Raw genomic sequence first — 9606 nt, 5'->3', positions numbered from 1 at the left:
CAAATGAAAGCATTCACGACTTTATTAAAGCATATAATGCAATCACTTACAACAGTAGTTTATCTTTGGTACTATAACTGTTTTCAGATTGTGTATTCTTCTCCGCCGGAATAGATAATGATAAGTGAAATCAAAATAAACTTTACATATTCAAAGTAAATGCAAATGATCAACTAAATAAAAGAAAGCAGCAAGTTTAATTAGGGAATATGCATATGGTTACTGATTATTATTACTCTATAGGATTTGCTTTCCATATTTGTAAAAATGAGTGATTTACCTGTGTATTCCTGCACCAACATAATAATTATTGATTGTTGATGATTGCTATCAAAACGTTCAGCGAAAAAAAAATGTTGAATATTCACGAACCTAACAGTTTTAGCACTGTGTATAAAAATTTAGGGTAAGAAAACACATGAATCCGAAACTGGTTTCGACAGTAATTGGGAGAGTATGGTAAGTAAGATAAAATAGAGGGATTTAGTTTTTGAAGCACCCACAAGGTAATTACTATTTTCGGCATTTAAGAAAAAACACAAATTTATGGAAATGTGTCCATACCCACAACGAGTGTTTCTGGAACAACCAGCATGAGGATCGTACAGTGTTTAAAAATTTAGAAAGCGAAAACCTGTATAAAAAGTACGATACATAAAAACCAAAAGCTCCCAAATAGAACAGAAAAATACTAACCATTGCCATTTTTTTTTTCTTTAGGAAACATTAACTTAATTTATCAAATTAGCATGTGTTTTTTAAATGAGCATTTACAGGGAAAATATTTCATTAAATAATTGATAGGAGATTCAAAGTGCACAGATTCATCATGTGTACAAGAATAACACATAACACCTAGCACTACAAGAAATATTAAACTCTATTCGCCCATTTGAAGTTTTAGAGGATTGTATATCTATATATTAAATAGTGTTCAGAATAACTCATATATAAAGAAGGCATAAGCTGTGTAAATTAAAACGTACAATAAGTAAGCAAATGAGTAAATCAAATTTTACGCCAAGTAAAATCACAATGTAAAAGAATCAACAAAAATGGCTTACATAAAATATCACATACCTCATTAACTACCCATTTGGCTTTTTCACAACCACATATGAATTTACTTTAGTTGAATTAATCTTTTATAACTGTATTGAGATCATAACTCACAAGAAAAAGGATGCGTCATTTGATTGCTCATGAAAAATGAGTTGTCACAGTTGAAAACCCTGATTCGATTTATACTTATTACTTGGTCTGAACCACCTGATGTCAGAGATTTCATTGTTATATAATTCACGTTTTTCGTGGTAGCTGTCATATTTGCCAAAAAATTTCATAATCTATATTCAAATGGAATGGCTAATCAAGCTGGTTCTTATTAAGGATAGCCGACTTGTCCATACAACATAGGACATTGCCGTTGTTGAGTACAGATGTATTTAGTTCGTACAAACATATATGATCAACTGAAACAATGGCATCAAGTTTTTGAATGTATGTGATTATGAAAATATTAGTCTGTGATAGGTTTTTGATTGCTCAAGCATTCCAAAATCGTGAGCAAAATCGTTATTGTTTAACAATTGGTATCTGCATGGTCATTATTTTGAAATCCACTAAATGTGTGTGTGTATGGCCGGGAAGGATACTGATAAACAGTAATAATTGATGGAGAATATACCCTCAAACAGTGTCTCCTCGCTTTTAGATTTGTTGTCACCTGTTGTTAAAAAAAATCCTTCTCAGGATATATATTGATAAAGTTAAAGCTAATTACATGTGCGAGAGGTAGCAATCAGTGATAGTCGATCCGTGGCAGCAGTCCTTTTGCGCCAATTGCTATTTTTCAGGGGTATCATTTGCGCCAAATTTTGTTTTCCAAATGTATCAATTGCGCCAATATTCGGAACTCATTTGCACCAGTTTACCTGTACACATATCTATCATATATATTAATGATTACTATATATTTATTCTTATTTTTTGCTTAAAAGTATCATATGTTCGGAGACATTTCACCATGAACATGAGCATCTGAAGAGAAATGACTTAAAATGCATTAGACAGTCAATGTACAAAGAGAGAATCAAACTTTTTGCTTTGCTGAATATTATTTAATATGACACTATAGTAAATATAATAAATAGAAGCTTTTGCTGAGTAAGTTTAAGCCACAAATGTTGTTGACACAGTGTTTTGTTCCCACCATACGTATGGTCTTTATTGTGCTATTAGGAATTATTATGAACTGTTTTATGCATTTCATCCTTCAATTTTTGTGCTTTTGGACAATAAAGTGAAGTTACAAGCTACTACATACATTAAATTGGGAGGTATCCATGCACCAGCAGTAAGAAAAAGATATGGTACAGAAAAGTAAACATTTGCCGGTTAAACTACCGGTTCCAAGTCCGAATAAAGGAGTAAGGAAGTAATTTTTCTTCTAATTGGCGCAATCGTATATTTTATATTTGGCTCAAATGATACCATGTAATTTGAAAACATGTGGCGCAAACGTATCATTAAAGAAAAAAAGTTGTGGCGCAAAAGGACGCATTTTTGGAGCAATCGGATCTCTCCCCGATCCGTAATACCTGCGTATAATAGTAACGTGTCACACCTTTGGTGAGAGTAACATCATTAGGTTGTTCATCTCCATAATATTTTTTTAAAGAAAAATGACAACTAAGAAACAGCAATGCAAATCTGAAAAATTTGAACTATTGGTAATATTCTATAATACAGAAATTATTTTAGGGACTGTGCAATATTTTTCTGAGGGTGGGCCGGTGTACAGCAAATATTTAAAAAAAAAAATGTATGCCCCGCCAATATTTATTATAAAAAAAGTTCTTGCCCTGCTTCAATTTATGAAAAAAAGTCCTTGCCCCGCTGGAAAAAAATGAAACCCATATATGGAAACATGATATTTTTTAACAAAAATCACAACATTCAATAATACATGTATATCAGAGTTGATATTTCAACTCAAATGCATATAATTCAATATACTAAAGATTTTATTTTTGAAGGAAGTCAACTGTGATTGAATGTAAGGGTACAATATATTTTTTTGTATTTATCTATGAATAATTGCAGTGTGTTTATTTACAAAATAAATTTTATTACCTATTGAAATATTTTCTAGACAACTATTTAAAAAGACTTCCAAAATTTCATAATTTTGGTGTAAAATGATAGTGGGCATCAGTTATACTATTTTGAAGCTTTTTATAAGTACATTTGATTTTTATCACAAAGAATAAAAATTATTCACTGAGAACAATACTGTGTTGAGAAAAGTGCTGATTCATCATAATAAGTCAAATTGATGGGTACTGATATAAAATTTATTCTAGGAGTTCTTAACTATATTGTATAAAAGGCACCAAACTATAGTTCTTTTGTATTTCTTTTCACCTTCCGCAATAAATAGTTAAATTGGAAACACCAGAATTCAAGTCGCGCGACAAATGTTTTTAACAGAGATATTTGCCTTCTTTGCTGTGTAATTCCCTAATGTATCACTTGGGTATTTCTCTAGCAATTAAAATTGGAAATGTTCTGATTTAGTTTGTACTGTTTATGGAGTAAGGCAATATTTAATCATACTAGAAGCATTTTCAGTGTTAAAATTGTCCATCTAAGAAAAAAAGGCCTACTCAGTGAGGCCAAATTTAGATAGAATTAATATTCTCCTGTGTAGAGAATTTGTTCACATTCTTGGCAATTCATGCAGAAAATATTTCAATAGTGCTTGATTTTGTAGTTTATATCTTTAATTATATCAGGCATATATATTTTTTCATTTTCTACTGTTTGCAAGGACTTTTGTTGAATTAATACTCCCAAGGGACATAATTCAGCTTTTTCATAGATTAAATTGTAATTCTTTTAATGTTTAAGAATTTAATTTTGTCTTGTTAAAGATTTATTTAAAATACAATTGAAGTTGTTTTACGTTTAAGCATTTATTACCATATGTTATGTCATATGTTTAATTTTCAAAACATTGTTTATAGTTTTCCAGAATTTTGATCAGAATTATATTTTTTTTTAATAATGATTATTAAAAGCATAAACACAAAAATATATTGAAGCACTGTATTTGGTTATTTTGTTTTAAATTCAATTGTTCTTTTTCTATCAAGTTACTTTTTTCCACAGAAATCACAAATAGTTTTAATCTGTTATACTCTGATTTAATTTTTGTATGCACACACGAAGGGTGTTTAAAAAAGTGTGCGCCCCGCCAAAGGTGTGTTACAAAAACTTTGCGTCCCACTCATTAATTGCATGTAAAAAGTATGTGCCCCGTCCATGTTTGCACCGGTCCCACCCTCAGATATATAAATATTGCACAGTCCCTTAGTATCGCCTGAGATGCTTGAGATATATTATTGGGTCTGTTTTACGAAGCAAATATGTATAAGTTTTTATCATAACTTTTAAAGATTAAACAATATATATATATATATATATTGTTTAATCTTTAAAAGTTATATATATATATATAAGAAGATGTCGTATGAGTGCCAATGAGACAACTCTCCATCCAAGTCACAATTTGTAAAAGTAAACCATTGTTGGTCAAAGAACGGCGTTCAACACGGAGCCTTGTCTCAAGTCTTTTCCTAAGATGCTTTATCTGCAAACTACGAAAGGACTTTTAGATAACTTTAAATGTCACGAAGTTACCAGTAGGAATATAGATATTGTTGATTGCTACTATGTTACAAATTATTTGCATTAATTTTGATCATTTCACAAGAATTCTTTGGTAGACAGGAAGAAATTGTTAGAGTTAACTGATTATCATTTTGACAAATACATCCTTAATGTTTCATATGAGACTTATACATCATAAAAATTATATTGGTCGCAGGTTTCATATATAATTATAGAAGTTGGAAAATTATAAGAAGATTCAGAAAAAAATTGTCCGGTTGATGACTAATCTTTAAACAAAATTTAAAAGAATGAACGAAATAATTTAACAATACCATATTGATAATATTTACATGCTTTTTTGCCTCGCCTTGAGACGAAAGTCGCGGGTACAAATATTCCGTCTGTCGTAGTCGTATATCCATTGTACTTGAGCAGACTGTTTTGACATGCAAATTTCTCACTTATCATGAGAAAAACTGCATTTGGCATATGGAATTCTTTCAAGGTCTACATACCTGTCTGACAGACTCACTTTACCTTGACTTCATTTCATGGATCAGTGATCAGGTAAAAATTGTGTGACTTAGTACGTATCTAACGACAATATGTCAACTGTTTTTGGTGTAAATATGAAAATAAGAAGATGTATTATGATTACATATATTGATTGATTGTTGGTTGCATTGGCATGGTTGCATATAAGACAACTCTCCAGAATGATTTAAAAGTGTTCATGTCTGTCCGGCAGGTTTCATTTGAACTTGATCTCTTTTAAAATGTTAATTAGTCAATGTTTACTTTTCGCGGTTTTATCCATTTCTCGAATACTATACAGCAATAATACAACCATATTGTGTTTCATCTGACCTCGACCTAATTTTCATGGTTGATTTGTAAATATAAAATAAGGACAAGTGATATGATTTCCAATCAGAAAACAATCATAGCCCAAATGAAGCAGATTTAAGCAACTTTAGGTCATCATAGTCTTTAACAACGAGCAAAATATATACAGTATGAAATACCCCGACATGATAAAATGTAAAAAATTCAAAACGAAAAAGGCAACAACCTGATTAATTCAAAAAAGAAAGTTGTTTCCTGCGGCAACCATTTGTGAGGGCCCTCATGGGGTTTTTGATTATGTGATTACTTGGCCGTTTTTTTTAATGATTATTTGATTATTAAGCCAAATATTTCATGATTATTTGATTACCTAGGACTGTATTTTTAGTTTATGATTATTTGATTACTAAAGATAAGCAAATATTTAATGATTATGTGATTATATTGGCAAAAAAATGGTGATTATGTGATTACTAGGACCCCCCCATGAGGGGCCTCATTTGTCTTAAATTTCCCGATTTGAAAAAGACATATAGAATGTGGCGGGGTAAAGATCCATCTTCTCCTAACCTGGGACAGTGGTGTGACAAAACAAACTGCTTTGCTCATCAGATTAGCAAGAGGCACCACAAATTAACACCTAACATAAAGACAAAATATAGAACGATTCGAACTCCCGTAAAAGTAATGCCAAATAATTCTCCAATAAGAATCGAATGCGGTTATGTAAGACTGATAGTGATTCTCTATTGCAGTCTAAAGAACATAAAAACATACGAGCAGGTTTTCGTTAATTACTTTAAAATACATATTATATTAAAAACATTTTATCATCGAATTATATAAATATACAAAATTTAAACAGAGAATTATTTCCTTTGGATGTTAACATATTAATATACATATGACAAATTTAGAATAGATCTAGGGTAAAGTCTGCTTGTGATGTGTGTTTTTTGTTCACGTGTCGCTATATGAGATCATAATGTAAGATTCAGACCTTCAAGGAAGTTGTATTTTATCATACAAACAATGTCAGTTTTAAAATATGGTTAACAAATGGAAACTATTTTAGAAACTATATATATCTTCTATAATAATTGCGTAAACGGTTTTCCAATATAAGAGCTTTTTGCACGGTTTTGATAGCATTTTTTCAACATATGAACTGTTATTTTTTAATCTTTTTTTTTCACTTATCTTAACATTATAAATATTAAACGTTTATATAAAGATAATCCACCGAAATGTAGATGGGAAATATTCAGAGCATAAATAACTAGTTAACTAGTCGGGTCTTTTCTGCTTTATGGTCGGACTGTTCTCTCTTTGACATATTCCCTGTTTCCATTCTCAATGTTATTATACATGTAGTTAAAATGATACTACATTATTACAAACTTGGTAAATAGTTATCAAAGGTATCGGGGGCCGGTTTCACGAAGCTATCCTAACACATGCCATACGATATATCTAAGGACATGTCTAATGATCCTCTTATAACTATCCTAGGACATATCTCAGACCTCGTCTCGAAGCTGTCTTAGGATGATCTTAGCTAAGACATCCTAAAAATGTCGCAAGTTCTTTAAATTTTAAATATAAACATTGATTTACGGAAATAATCATGTAAATGTAGTATGTATTTACCATAAAAGAGGGACGAAAGATACCAAAGGGACAGTCAAACTCATAAATCTAAAACAAACTGACAACGCCATAAATTATACTAAACGTATTGATTGATTAAGGATCCTCTGGTTTTATCCACTTGAATGCCTTGAAAAAATTTGCCCGGTGACCCCCATTTTTCTTTTTGTAAATCTTTTACATGTGTAATGATAAGTCATCTGTAAAAGTCTTAATTTTAATTACTTTTTAATAGTTTTTAACACCTTAAACTTGTCAATGATAAAGTTCTATGAAAAGTCAAGAGAGAATATATTTCCGCCAAAATTTCAATGGCTTATATTTCGAAAACAAGCACGGTGACCTATATATTTTTTTGCTCTTTGGATTCCTTTATTAATCCCCTATCAATATAAACTAGTGTTTTGAAAAGTTTATTACTTTGAAACTGAGAAGCGAACTACCATTTTTAATACAAAATTGAGAAAAACAAAGAATATAAAATGATGACACTTTTTTGGTACAAGTGAGTTGAATTCAATCTATAAAGATTACATAATAAGCAGGAAAAGGAGAATAGGTAATTAGATAATAGTAAGATAAATTGCAAAATTAATATAAAAGTGTAATTTATATAAATAAACGTTTGACTATCCTAAGACCATCATAAGACACCTCTCGTGTTGTCCTAACTTTATGACCAACTTTTAGAGCTATCCTAATTTAGGACCACTTTGTGAAACCCACTTAGGACTTAGATATGTCGTACGACCATTCTAAGACACGTCTTAGTCCTAAAACAGCTTCATGAAACTGGGCCCGGGATTATAATTTAATACGCCAGACGCGCGTTTCGTCTACATAAGACTCATCAGTAACGCTCAGATTAAAATAGTAATAAAGCCAAACAAGTACAAATTTGATTGATATCACTATATTTGTTATTTGTCGATATAATTGTAGTGAAGTTTTTAGCTGTTCAAAAATTTGTGTACTAATATTTAGAATCTTATAGACATCTCAATATGATGAAAATAATCTGATGAACTGGAACATGTTTTTATGTGCATGCTATGATCTGCTCTCGTATTGTTACAGATATTAAAGGATGTTCATTCTGGGATAACTTCTATTATCATTATGTTTTACTTCTTGCAATTACATAATTTTAATCGAAATCTTTGTGTATAGTATACCCGAATTATTAGCCCTAGGGGTATGACTTGTGTAGTTTTCCTGCCAATTTATTGAGTTTTAATAATTGTATTTCCAGTGTCTGTTTCATAATTTGGGATTGTCGGGAACATAATAATTTTCGGTATCTTTTAACGTTATGAAATGTATTTATGTCAATTTATAGATTTAACAATATAGAAATTCAGCTAAAAATTCAGTTCAAATGGATTAGTTTTATTGACATACAAGAAATTTCTTGGTATTTTTAAACGGAAGAATATATAGACAGAAGAATTATACGTAACAGCAAAACTATTTTCATTTACCTGTGTATAATATGACGTAATTTTTTCCAAAGTTGATGTTTTTCTCAAATTGTTTAACACTTCACAGCAGTTTTATACTTTTACTGTAATAATTCATCCATTATTTTTATTTACCGTGTATTTACATTGTATCACAGATCAAATGTATTTTTGTTCATTATGCTTAATTTGTGTTACTACGTTTTTTTATTGAGTTAAGTCATTCCAATTGATATTTTATAGTGCGTCTTTCTATGTTGTGATGTTATATTACTGTTTCAGAAAAGGGAGAAGGTTTTGGTACCATTAAAACGTTTAATCCCACTACAATTGTTTGCACCTATCCTAAGACAGGAATATGATGATAGTGGTTGTCATCTGTTTATGTGGTTCATAATTGTTTCTGGTTGTTTATATAGATTATACCGTTGGTTTTCCAGTTTGAATGGTTTCACACTGGGGCCCTTATAGCTTGCTGTTCTGTTTGACAATAGGCTTCGTGTTGAAGACCGTACCTTGACCTATAATGGTTTACTTTTATAAATTGTGACTTGGATGGAGAGTTGTCTCATTCGCACTCATACCACATCTTTCTATATCTATTTAGATTGCTAATTAAGCATTCCAAAATCGTAATTGGTTAACAATTGGTCTCTGCACTTAATAAATGCTCCATCAACATTTATAAATCGTTATTTTTAAATCCACAATATAAAGTGTGCGTGTGTGTGTTTGTGACCGGGAAATGGGTGGGGTGATAAACAGTAATTATTGATTATTTTGGGGGGATGATAAACAGTAAACATTGATGTGGCACTAAATTAATTACTGATATACATTCAAACATTGCCTCCTCACTTTTGAATTTGTTGTCACTTGTAGTTAATTTTTTTCCTATTCAGAGTAAATAATGAAAAAAGTATAATCTAATTACACAGAGAGGAAGCATCAGTGATAGTTGATCCGTAATATA

Source organism: Mytilus edulis, chromosome 2 (genome assembly GCF_963676685.1).
Source record: "Mytilus edulis chromosome 2, xbMytEdul2.2, whole genome shotgun sequence".
Lineage (NCBI taxonomy): Eukaryota > Metazoa > Mollusca > Bivalvia > Mytilida > Mytilidae > Mytilus > Mytilus edulis.
This window is presented reverse-complemented; position numbering follows the sequence as displayed.